General features: G+C 45.1%; 1 protein-coding gene across 2 annotated transcripts in view; it reads left to right on the top strand.

Annotated features, from left to right (window-relative positions):
- Positions 1-12,657, top strand: part of GPR1 (G protein-coupled receptor 1) — a 44,048-nt gene that overhangs the window by 26,750 nt on the left and 4,641 nt on the right. For both annotated transcript variants that reach the window (XM_008687410.2, XM_040641591.1), the window contains one exon: positions 5,421-5,493. The gene's annotated coding sequence lies outside the window, so the exon portion shown is untranslated. The remainder of the gene's footprint in view (positions 1-5,420; positions 5,494-12,657) is intronic.

Consider the following 12,657-nt stretch of genomic DNA (forward strand, 5'->3'; position numbering starts at 1 on the left):
TTTGGACCTTGGTCTATGGTTTTGTTTCAGTATGTAAAAAACACTGACTAGAAGACATTGTTTGCCCACTCTGTGCAAATCACCAGATTTGATACGACTTGGAGGCATGGAGGGTAGTAAAAGAGCTAGAATACATCGTCCTGCCATCTTTGTGCTTCTCATAAGAGTTTAATGTCCCCGTATTTTCCAGATGAGACCCCTGGGGTCCTCAGAGGGAAGGTGACTCATCCAGAGACATGCTGCTAGTGACATGCAGAACTAAGACTAGAACCATCTCTCCTTAGCTCCAAAGTTTTGTTTTGTTTTGCTTTGTTTTTAACACACCAGGCTACTAGGATCCTGTGGACTTAAATGGGGCAAGAGTTATGGCACGGCCAACACTAGGATAAGACAACTGACACAAAATTGTCACAAGTACCGAAAATCTCATTAATCAAAATGGATGCAAAACATCTTCTAAACAAAAAAATATCAAAATGTTAAGCGAAGTCAGGATCTGGCCCTGCTCTTGTATGACCCTGCCTCACCTGCCTTACCCTGGTCCCGGCCCTACGTCATGCAATCTGAGCTCTTGGGTGAGCTAAGGAGTCAAACAACAAGGAAATATTCCCATGGCTGGGATAATAGTAAATTATTATTGTAAGTTGTCATGGAATCCTTGAATCTTTAGAACGGGATGCCCAGGTGTTCAGGGATAGGTCCCGAACTCTCCACAGTATTGTGTTGAGATGAAATGGCTCACATTTGTTTTATTTTATTACTTTTTAAAAAGACTGTATTTATTTATTTGTCAGAAAGAGGGAGAGAGAGCACAAGCAGGGGGAGTGGCAGGCAGAGGGAGAAGCAGGCTCCTTGCTGAGTAGGGAGCCCGAGGCAGCACTCAATTCCGGAACCCTGGGATCATGACCTGAGCTGAAGGCAGACGCTTAACCAACTGAGCCACTCAGGCACCACAAAGAAAATCTTTTAAAAGAGAAAAAAGAAAGAAACAAGAGCATGGGGGAAAACTCAAAATGTGACAGTGGGTCATGCTAATCTCTAGGGAACACTGTGTCTATAATGAACCTGTTTCCCTTCAAAGGCTCTGGACAAAGTGGAGCCTTGCAGTGAAGTCTGGTTGGAGGGCTTTGATCAGAAGTAGAAACTGGGTTAAAATTTTTCTTCCCTGGGTGCCTTGGTGGCTCAGGTCATGATCTCCAGGTCCTGGGATCGAGCCCTGTGTCGGGCTCCCCACTCAGCGGGGAGTCTGCTTCTCCCTCTCCCTCTGCCTCTCCTCCTGCTTGTGCTCTCTCTGTCTCTCTGTCTCTCTCAAATAAGTAAATAAATCTTTTAAAAAAAGTTTTCTTCCCCTTTTTTGATTTTCTTCTCTCTCATCAATGTCCTATGACCGAAGTGGTAAGCTGGGACCTGGGCACATACCATTTGAAAGTACCCTTGCCCTTAGGAAGCCAAGAAGAAATCCCAGCGAATCCAGGAGGACAGGAGAAGCCTTTGGCAAATTCGGTCCTCCAGGTTCATACGTGGTCCAGTTCACCAAGAGAGACTTGACCTGCTTCAGGGCCGTGAACAATATGCACTTGCCCGAGTGTCCTCAGACATCCAGCGGCCGCAGAGCTACATGGGAGTTGGTTTAGATCCCTGGTCAGACAGTTTGGTTCTTCACTTTTCCACATTTTGCAGGGACTTTAACAGCAGAGTCAGAACCAGCCCCAGGAACAGAATAGGTTCTGGGTAGATGGGGGCCTATGACATCGGCTTACTATGCACCTGTGACAGGAGCTCAGCGTTACAACCTGTGCTCCCAGTCCGCTCCCCTGCGCCTAGGGCTGCGGGTGGCAGGTGGTGAGTGGTGAGGAAGTCGAAGAAAGAACCCAAGCAACTCTCTCGTGTCGTTCTCAGCTTCCTCCTATCCAGTAAGCCTCGTTTGTAGGGAGGAGTGCTTCATTTTTTCCTTTCCTTTCCTTTTGTTTTGTAATCATTTAGCCACAGGTATAGCTCTAGTAAAGAAAGTAGGATTATTTGCTAAAGTCAGTCTCGTTCTCAGAAGCTCTACTGCTTGAGAAAGGCTTCTTGTGCCTTGGGTGTCTAAAGGTTAAGGCCATGTGCATTCACAAATTTGGATAAGAATTCGAACCATGCCCGCTTGCCGGCCAAAGGTTTTTTCCAAGTTCTGCGATTTTCCTCGTCTTCAGTCTCCTAATCAGTAGATAGAAAATAAGGGCTCAAAAATCATCTCAAAAACAGTTGTCATAGATCCTTCCTCTTAAAAGATGAAGTTAAAGACCCCCCTCGTGCGTGTATCCATGCCTTCTGGAGCCTCCCCATCCGGCAGCCAGGCTGTGCCCGAACCCCCCTCAGTGCCCATCCAATGCTGTGCGTCTGTTTGCTCGATTTGTTGGCTGGTAGGTTTTTAACATTCTCCGTTTTGAACAGCTATAAATTCTTGTTTCTACTAAGCCAAAATTTTCCTGGCTGTTATGGCAACATTTTTTTTTGCCCTAGCTCCAACATGAGAAACACAGAGAATAAATGTCTCATTTTTTCCTCATCTTCGAGTATCTGAAGACAGCTATCAGACTCCTTCAGTTTTCCTTTCTCGCTGGTTTGCTTCAAACATGCCAACAAAGACAGAACTTCGAGTAGCCTCAGTCTCCCGAGTCCTTCCTTTTACACTGCTTTCACTTTCCAGTGGTCTTCTCAAAATCTGTTTTGCCGACCTCAATGAAGTACTAATACAGATTGACCATGACCAGGTGGAGGTGAGGCTGCCAGCTGTGTTTTCATTACCATGAAATAATTTTAAATGTTCATGACGAATGGCTCTAAACCATCAAAATAATGGTTCCGGCACCCAACTGTTTGATAATGATCGACTGGCAAGACTTTTGACTTAGGCTTCATTTTATCTTCTGTGACTACGTTTTATCCCACACCCCCTCCCATGTCCTCCCCGAGGGGGCAAAAAGGCAAAAATATTGTCAGGCATAATCTTACATGAATGGGAGGAAGTTCTAGAATTGTTGCCCTTCCCTCCACCCCTCACATTCTTGCTGCTGTGTTGGAAGAACATCACTGTTGCAACCGAACAAGTTTCCCTTCCACCTCCTTGACCAAGTTCACTTACTACCTCTCTGAATGATACACAGTATTGTTTTGTGAAGTGGCTACAAATTCAGTCTATTCTGCAAGTCCCTTGACTTTCCTTCCTTCTCCTTTACGAGAATAGCCTTCTCTCTCCTTTTAAATTTTTTTTTAAGGTTTATTTATTTATTTTAGGGAGAGAGAGCAAGAGAGCATGAGAGCATGCGAGTGGGGGCAGGGGCAAAGGGAGAGAATCTCAAGCAGACGCCCCACTGAGAGCAGAGCCTGATGCAAGGCTCCATCTCAGGACCCACGAGATGATGAGCTGAGCCGAAATCAAGAGTCTGACACTTAACCTATTAAGCCACCCAGGAACCCCAGCCTTCTCTCTCAACAAAGGAAATATCTTAGCATAAATTAAAATAAGACTCTAATGGCTGCCCTTTCAGTTTCCACCCTAAACCTGGTATTCCCCTTAGGCTTCTGTAAATGTCGTTGACTATATGTGATTGAGAAGCAAAACGTCTTCAGTGTCAAGTAATGATGAAATAGAAAACAGGTATGTTATGGTAGGCTGCGCAGACTTCCACTGTGCGCCCCTGACTTCAGAATTTAAACCATGGGTGGTATCTACCTATGAGAAGTCATGTAATTGGTGAGGTGCTCTGTTGTGACTCCTGCTTCCAAAATCAATTCTCCAGGAGACATAACACTGTGAGAAAACATTAAAAAGGATTAAAGCTTTAGCGTTGACCACTTACATGAATGAAAATATCCAAAACGTAAATTGGGAAAATTTGGATCTCCAGCAGCTGCATAGTCACATGCCCTACAAAAATAAAGTTACCCAAGTCCTATGCCACTGAGGTTTTCAAATTCAGTACCCGCATTCTTTCTGCTAAAAAATTACTTGGAAAATCCTGTTTCAAGGAAATACTGATTTGGAGATTTCTCTTTGCTATGACCAAGGCTTTGAAACATTACATTATTGATGGTGGTGATTCTCCCAGACTCTGGGTAAAATTTGGAAAGAAGTGAGATAAAGACCTGGACTATGTTGGGGTGCCTGGCTGGCTCAGTTGGTAGAACATGTGAGTCTGGATGGCAACTCTTGATCTCAGGGTCATGAGTCCAAGCCCCATGTTGGGCATACAGCTTACATTTAAAAGGAAAGAAAAAAGTAAAAAGACCTAGACCATATCCTTATTCAAAAGTAAATAAGTAGCTTATGTAAAAGAGAGAAGTAAGAGGAATATAATGTTCTATGGTATTCTATTTTTTCACCACTCTTGGCCAGATATGGGGATAACAATGACATCTGACGGCTAGATACAGGGGGCCCCCAATTCACTTTCAGAAGGCAGGCATCTAACATTGTGTGAACTCCATACAGAGTCAATATTTTTAAAAATATGAAGCTCACAAACAAAACAAGTTTTTTAAAAAGGATTTTTAAAAAAATTTATTTGAAAGAGAGAAAGTGCACAAGCAGGGGGGAGGGGTAGAGGGAGGGGGAGAAGCCGGCTTCCCGCTGAGCAGGGAGCTGGTTGTGGCGCTCAGATGTGGGGCTCAATCCCGGGACCTGAGACCATGACCTGAGGCGAAGGCAGACACTTAGCTGACTGAGCCACCCAGGCGACCTCTGCCAAAATAAGTTTTTTAAGTCTGTGCTTAAAATCTTCTCATACTTTTTTTTTTTTAAAGATTTTATTTATTTATTTATTTGAGAGAGAGTTAGTGAGAGAGAGAGCACAAGCAGGGAGGAGAGGGAGAAGCAGGCTCTCTGTTAAGCAGGGAGTCCCATGTGGGGCTCGATCCCAGGACCCTGAGATCATGACCCAAGCCAAAGGCAGCCACTTATCCGACTGAGCCACCCAGGCATCCCTCTTCTCATACTTTTCATGAAGTAACACAAACAAGTCCTCTTCTGTTCTATCCCCCGCCCCCACGTGTGCCGCATCCAGTCCTGAACTGGTCATCATCAGTAGCTACAATTATCGAGCGTGCTTTATGTGCCAGGTCCTGAGCAAACCGCTTTTTGAGGATTTCCTTACGTGATGATTGCAGCAACCCTATGAGTTAGTGCTATTACTCTAGCTATTTTACAAGCGAGGAAGCTGAGGTTTTGAGGTAGAAGGTGATTAGTCTGACATTCCACAGCCAGGAGGAGATGGGACTGGGAACTGCTCTCAGGCATTCTGATTCCAGAGCCCACAGGCCACTTTAATGCTGGGTATTTCAATTACACCTGGGTGTTCATTAGCTTGAAGTCTCGCAAACAAATTAAGCCTGAAGCTTTCTCCCTGACCCAAGGTTAATTATTCACTGTTCTCTCCCAGCAATCCACAGAGCCATAGAGATTGTACAAATCCGGACGCTAATTTCTGGGGGGAGCACTGAAACAACTGAAACGTAAGTAGGTGCTGACTTTGCAAATATGTGCTATGTCCTCTTCAACTGTTCAGGGGAACCCTGGGGTTTAGACTCGCAGTCAGCCTTTTTATGAAAAGACCTTGACCCCAACAGAGTGAAAATAGGTATCGTTTCATTTCCACTTGATTCAATTGTTCTTTTCACATAAAGGAAGTACTTTCTCCCAACCCCATTGCCTTCGAAAGTGAATAAGACATTTGTATGCCTACAATTAGTTAGCTTTTCTATCTGAGGTTGATTTTAATGCCAACTCAATATAAAAGTTACTGTGAAGATTATACTCAGTTGAGCTAAGCTTCCTGAAAGCGTCTATTAATTTCTTAAATGAATGTCCATCAAAGACGTCTCCCTCATCTTTATTCTCACTCTCATGCCTAAGGCCCTTCCATCTTTGAAGTCAGTCGTGGCAACATTCTCCCAAACCGCTGCCAGATGACCTTTAGGAAAACAAAGTTTCAGTGCTGTCACTCCCTGCTACAAACATCTTTATTTGCTCCCAACTGGCAGTGAAATAAAATCCAAATACTTAAACATGACATTCAAGGGCTTCATTACCAGAATCCTCCCCTATTTTTGTTGTCTTTTTTGAGCCAAACCAAAATACTTCCATCTTCCTAGTATGCCAAGGACTGTTGTATTTATCTTAAAGTCTGACATTAAGTCCTAAATGACATAGGAACTACAGATAGGCAAGATGCTTCTCTATTAATGGATCTGTGTTGCCAGGCCTTGGGGGGGGGCGGGGGAGGCGATGTGACAATCACTGTTCTATCACCTCCCACCCCGCCGGAGCCACCTGCTGGTCGCTGAGACAACCCAACCTTTAGTTCCAATTTTTAAACCTCCTTTGCTTCCCTTGACCGAATCAATGGAGTAACTTTATAAAATAGTTCTGTGTACTGCAACATCTTCCAAGTAGAGATTGCTCATCCGAAGGGCAGCAAAATATTCTGCTGGTGTCAAACATCTTGAGTACCATCTAGGGTGTGGTATAGGGCTGATATTTGATAGCTGGTGGAAATTACGGAGCAATGCCTCCAGATAATCCCCCCCCACACACACATTCTTTTCAAAAAAAAAAAAAAAAAAACTCTCTTCCCTAAGACAACAGCCCTTGAAAAATAAAGTTTGCGGGGTGATGGATCTGTGGTTTTTCACCAGAGTTTCTCTGTCATATCCGTCGAGTCTTTCTACTCATTCCTGTCATTCATTCAGCAGCGAAATACATGTTCACTCAAGGTTTTCGCAGGGGGCACATCCAGCTCTTGAGTTCTTTTTTACCAGGGTTTCTGGGGGACCTCTACGCAGGCAATCCTCACAAAGGTCAGCAACATCAAATCCTTCTCTCTGTTCCAAATAGATTAGAGACTACATTTTCTTAAGGCTTTTGCAATTGTCCATAAAAATCCATCTAACGCATCACTATGGAACTAAATTAAACCCCTTTGCATTCACTGAATGTCCTGCCAGAAGGAATCTTTGTGTTTTGTCAGGTAGAGAAACACAATGTTTCCCCCTGTAGCTGAGCCGCGTTTAAAAGTTTAAAAGTTGAAAGCCACATTTCAAAGTTTAATGATACACGTTTCTACCAGATGTCCTTCCCCAAAATCATCTGGCTTTTGCAGACTATTTATCACCATGCTTTCTGCCAGGACTCTTGCAAGTGAAATCTGTTTATTCAGAGAAGCGTTTAGGCTTTACTATCTATTAAATCTGAATAGATCAGAAACCAATTTATTTATTTTTAAAAGCAGTTCTGTGCTCCAGGTCTGGACATTTGCCGCTTGAGTAGCTGGGTAAATGTAACCCAGGAATGTGATAACTTGGGTCCTCCGAGAATCTAAATCCCCCGCGGTAAACAAACCTCTTCACATTCTTTGGAAACCAACCCATACCCTTCAGGGATAGTCCTGTGACCTTTGCTCCACGCGGAGCGGTTTTCACACGTTTCTAACCGACTCGGGGGAGCCCGCCTGGGTTCGCACACACCGCGAAGCCTAGCACTTAACTTAAGTGGCCCGTCAAAAGCTGGTGTGGTCACGTATACCTTTGTTAGGCTTTCTCTCAGTCAGAAGCATTTATTTGCCTTTCGGCAGCACATATGGTCTAAGACAAATACAGTAGCTCTTTCCTCTTTTCAGTCAAGTCTGAAAGTCTCATCCTGGCATTGTTATTGTGCTCTTCGAAGCATTTCCACGTCGAGAAAGCTGTATGAGGTCCCGATGGAAAGTCACTGCCGGCCAACACGGATTGACTCTGCTTGTTTAATAAATGACAGTGTTTCCTTTAGGCCTGGGTTGAAACACTTAATCCGCTGCTGTTCATCTTCATTTCGGGTGACTGCCCAGCAAGGCTCATTTCTCTGGCCCAGATGTTTCTCTGGTTTTCACCGCTGCGGCTGATTCCCATCCTTCCATCGCTTCGCAAAGCCATATGTGTCTGTGTAGATAAGCCTGTGTATGTACTATATCCACATGATTAAACTGAGGACCCATTTCCTCATGTTTTCTTTCTGTATCTCTTTTTGCCCTTTCTCTCTTAGCCCACCGCAGCTAAACAGATCCGTTTAACACAACACGATTGATGACACAGCAGAATATCAGTTTTTAAAAGTTTAAAAAGTCATCTCTACAGAAAAAAAGTCATCCCTAGGGACGCCTGGGTGGCTCAATCAGTTGAGCATCCATCCATCCTCGCGATTTTAGCTCAGGTCATATGATCTCATGGGTCGTGAGATTGAGCCCCATGTCGGGCTCCATGATCGGCACACAGTCTGCTTGTCCCTCTCCCGCTCCTTTGTCCCAACTCATACCTAGTCTGCTGTATTAACTGGTAGAAAGTTAAAGTGAGGGTTTCTGGAGAGGCTTTGAAGTAGCCTGAAATGACCATTGCCTCCCTGGGACCAAGGGGCAAGTCATTTGCAGAGGCCAATCCAGAGTTTCTATTTCCATTTTAATGTACAGCCGCCTCCTCCACTGTGGAAAGCTCACAGTTTTTAAGAGTTGGCCCGCCCCAGGGGTCCCAGATTCGTAGATGGGCTGAATGTGGTCTGCAGCTGTTTCGTTCTGAAATAGTAGTTTAGAAGCTGGAAGCTTTTCACATTAGTAATGTAGATATCCAGCCGTTCTCCAAAAACTCTGGCAACACTAAGTCCTTATTTCCCACATGGAAACAATTGGCTGGGACGGAGTGACTGCTGTCTGCTGTGGGTGAGTCTGTGGTTCCTTGGTTCCCTCCAAGCCCATTATCTCCCCAGCCTGAACTACCGTACCTATTATGGTTCACCTGCTCCCCGGGACATTGAAATTTGAAATACTCCAAGAGAATAGGTCTAATAGCATCACAACTCAAGATCTGCCCCTCATTTCCTTATAAAGGAGGAGTCTTATCAGCTTACCATGGTCAATTGCAGAAACTCCCTCGTATTCGGGTCTCCATGGTTGAAAAGGGTGTTCCTTAAATGACTCTGGCTGGGGTAAAGAGATCCCCCTTACAAAGTCAGTTTCTTCCTCTTTCTGTTGTCCCCAAGGGAAGCTCCCCACTCTCTCTCTCCTAGTAAGCTTCCAGAAGCCGTGGCCATTGGTAGGACTAGCTGCTTCCTCAAGGGTTTCTTACGGCGTCTTTTCACAGGACGTGGACACGGCCAGGTCTCCGCCACAGTGCTTAAAGGCAAGGCCCAGAGGGCTGAGTTAGGATACAGGTCCTGCTGCTTTAACAGAAGCCCAAAAGAATAGCAGGGCAAGGATGTTCTCACTTAGCAATCCAGAAGGGGCAAGTCCAGAGAGGTAGGGCAGCTCTGCTCCACGAGGTCATAGGAGGGCCCATGCTTCTTCTATCTTATGAAAACACATGTTTTCCTCATTCACATGGTACAAGATAGCTCATCACTGCATCCATATTCTAGCCAATGACAAGAGGAAACATGGGGTAGTGGAGGGCCTTAGTACAGAATGGGGGTCATTTTTTACTCTTCTCTTTCACATCTGATCTACTAAGAAACCTGTTGATTCTGTCTTCAACATATAAATTAGAATTCAGTCCGTCCTTTTTTTTTTTTTTTAAGACTTATTTATTTATTTGAGAGAGAGGGAGAGAGAACATGGGCATGGGGGAGGGGAGGGCCTGAGGGAAAGTCTCTCTAGCAGACTCCCCACTGAGCGCAGAGCCCGACCAAGGGCTCAATCCCACGACTCTGAGATCACGACCTGAGTGGAAATCAAGAGTCAGATGCTCAGCCGACAGAGCCATCCAGGAGCCCCAAATTCAGCCCTTTCTCATCACTTCTGCTACCACCCTGATCCAAGCCACCCTCATCTTTGGCCGGAATTATTCCCATAATCTTCGAACTGGTCTTGCTACTTCTCCACTTGCTGGCTGCCACCGCCACCACCACCACCACTCACAATGGTCTATGCTCAACATAGCAGAAGGAGGGACTACACTGTAATAGAAACAGATTACACTTCTCCTCTGTGCAGAATCCTTCAGTAGCATCCCGCTTCCCTTAGAATAAAAACCAGAGTCCTTCAGTGGCCTTCAAATGTCAACATAATCTGACCTCCCACACATCCTCATTGCCTCTTTTCTGCTACTCTTCCCCTTGTTCACTTTGCGCACCCTCTTCTAGACATGCTGGTGTCTTCCCTATTTCTGGAACACGTTAGACGCACTTCTGCCGTAAGGCATTGGCTGCTCCCTCTGCCGAGAACACTCTTGCCTGCAATATCCACATGACTAACTCCCTTACCTCCCTCCGACTTTGTGGTCACTGGCTTCCCCATGAGTCCTTCTCTGACCACCTTACTGAAAATTAAAACCACTTCTCCTTTCCCCTTTATTCCATTCTTCCCTCCCCCACCCCCATTTTTCTGCAGCACTTACCAGCTTTTAACACACTTTAACACACTGTGTAATTTGCTTTTCTATTATGTTTATTTTTTTCCGATCTCCTGCTAGAATCTAAAATCTAAAAGGGAAGAAATAATTGTCTCATTTAGTGAAGAATTACAATTAACTGGAATAGTGCCTGAGAAATGTGGGCACTTATTGAATAGGTGCTAAATGAACGAGTGATTACGATTCAGAAATGGTGGTCACCAGCTCTGGGTGAATGCTGCAGGTGGAACCGGGCCCCTCCAAAAAGGTACGCCGAGGTCTTAACCCCCAGTATCTCACAATGTGATCTTATTTGGAATTAGGGTTTTTACAGAGGTCATCAAGTTAAGACTAGGTCATTAGGCTGGATCGTAATCCAGTATGATTCGCATCCTTATAAAAGCAGGAAATTGGGACACAGAGACAGACACCCGGGGAAACCACCATGCAGCGAAGATGGCAGATATTGGGGTGACACGTGTACAAGCCAAGAAAGGCCAAAGTTTGCCAGCAAATCACCAGCAGCTGGGAAGAGGCACGGGACAGATTCTCCCTCAGAAGGAAACCACCCGCCTACACCTGACTTCAGACTTCTAGCCTCCAGACTGGGAGACAATAAATTCTGTTATTAAGAAATTATAAGTTTAGAGCACTTTGTAATGTCAGCCCTATGAAACTAATATAGTTAGTCTCTAGATGCGTGGGTAGGTGTGAGATTTGGAAGCTTAATTAGATCCAGAGGTGCCCATAAACTGTAAAGCAACATATAAACGAGCTGTAATAATTAAACGAGAACATGTTCTTAAGGGCTGGCTGTGCTTGTCTAAGGGCTCAGGGGGACACTTGCTGAATTCTGCCTTACTTCTCTCTTTTCTCCGTCCTACCCATACCCCTCACCATCGCCACCACACAAAAACATCTGCTCTAAGTCACAGGGGAATTCCTAGATTATATTTCCTGTGAAGGTTTCAGCTGGGCAGCATTCAGCAACTCTTGAAGATCTTTCTCCAAGCTTGAACTTACTGGACCTTGTGTCTAATCAACTCATCTGCTTTCTGGAAGATTGGGGACCTCTCTGATACAGGGTTTTCTGTCTGAAGGGGTTCTGAAACAGAGGAGCTGGATCACTCATCCTCCAGGTACCTTCCCCCCACCAAGAGAACTGGGAAGAGAGGTGATTGGTGTCCTGCAACTGGCCCTGTGACCATTTCAGTAATGGCATTGGAGGGGGGAGGTTTCTGGCTTTGGTGAGGATAATGGTTCTAGTGCTAGTAGGGGTCTTCCATTGGCTTTCTATGTTTGGAGAATCAGGGTCCTTCTACTTAGTGCTTAGGATTTTGTAAGGTGACTTAAACTGCCACCTGGGCCATTGGGCTTCAGAATTCCTAATAGCCTAAAAGGTCATAGGCACGAGGAGGGAAGGGTGTCCCGGCCCAGTGTACAGCAGGCAGAAAACAGAGACAGGGAGTTAGACACAAGGCTAGAAAAGATCTGACACTGAGGACGGTCAGCCACAAGAAGCAGCGGGCAGAGTAAGATCCCAGACCTGCCAGAAAAGGGCAGCAAGAAGGGAGCCAATTCTTGCTCAGTGAAGTAGGATATATAAAGGAAAAAACTTGGTGTCAAGAAAAAGGCCAAGATCCTGGGGATGAAATTGTGGGTCAAGGTCAGAGATTCTGGCAACGACAGTGACTTAGGGGTGAACTCACAAACTCTCCCGTTACATTTGGTTCTTTTTTTTTTTTTTTTTAAAGATTTTATTTATTTATTTATTCGACAGAGATAGAGACAGCCAGCGAGAGAGGGAACACAAGTAGGGGGAGTGGGAGAGGAAGAAGCAGGCTCATAGCAGAGGAGCCTGATGTGGGGCTCGATCCCATAACACTGGGATCACGCCCTGAGCCAAAGGCAGACACTTAACCGCTGTGCCACCCAGGCGCCCCCGTTACATTTGGTTCTGAATAGGATTTGTAGCTGAGCCAATCATTTATTCAGCCCATGTGAAGCACCTGTGATATGTTAAGATGTGTACTAAGGCACCAGGGGGTTCAGAGATGACAGGGATTGTTCCCAAGCAGTTAAGAGTTTGGTAGGGCAGAAATGAAAGATAAACCAATGACAATTTAGTGCCTTAAGCACAGTAAGAGTACAGTGTCATACAAAAGCATAGTAACTAAGAGCTCAGGCTCTGGGTCCAATGATCTTAGTCTAGATTCTGACTGTCCAGTTATAGGTCGTGTGACCCTGAAGTCCCTGAACTTCCTCAAA

This window comes from Ursus maritimus, unplaced genomic scaffold (assembly GCF_017311325.1).
Source record: "Ursus maritimus isolate PB19 unplaced genomic scaffold, ASM1731132v1 scaffold_1, whole genome shotgun sequence".
Classification (NCBI taxonomy): Eukaryota; Metazoa; Chordata; class Mammalia; order Carnivora; family Ursidae; genus Ursus; species Ursus maritimus.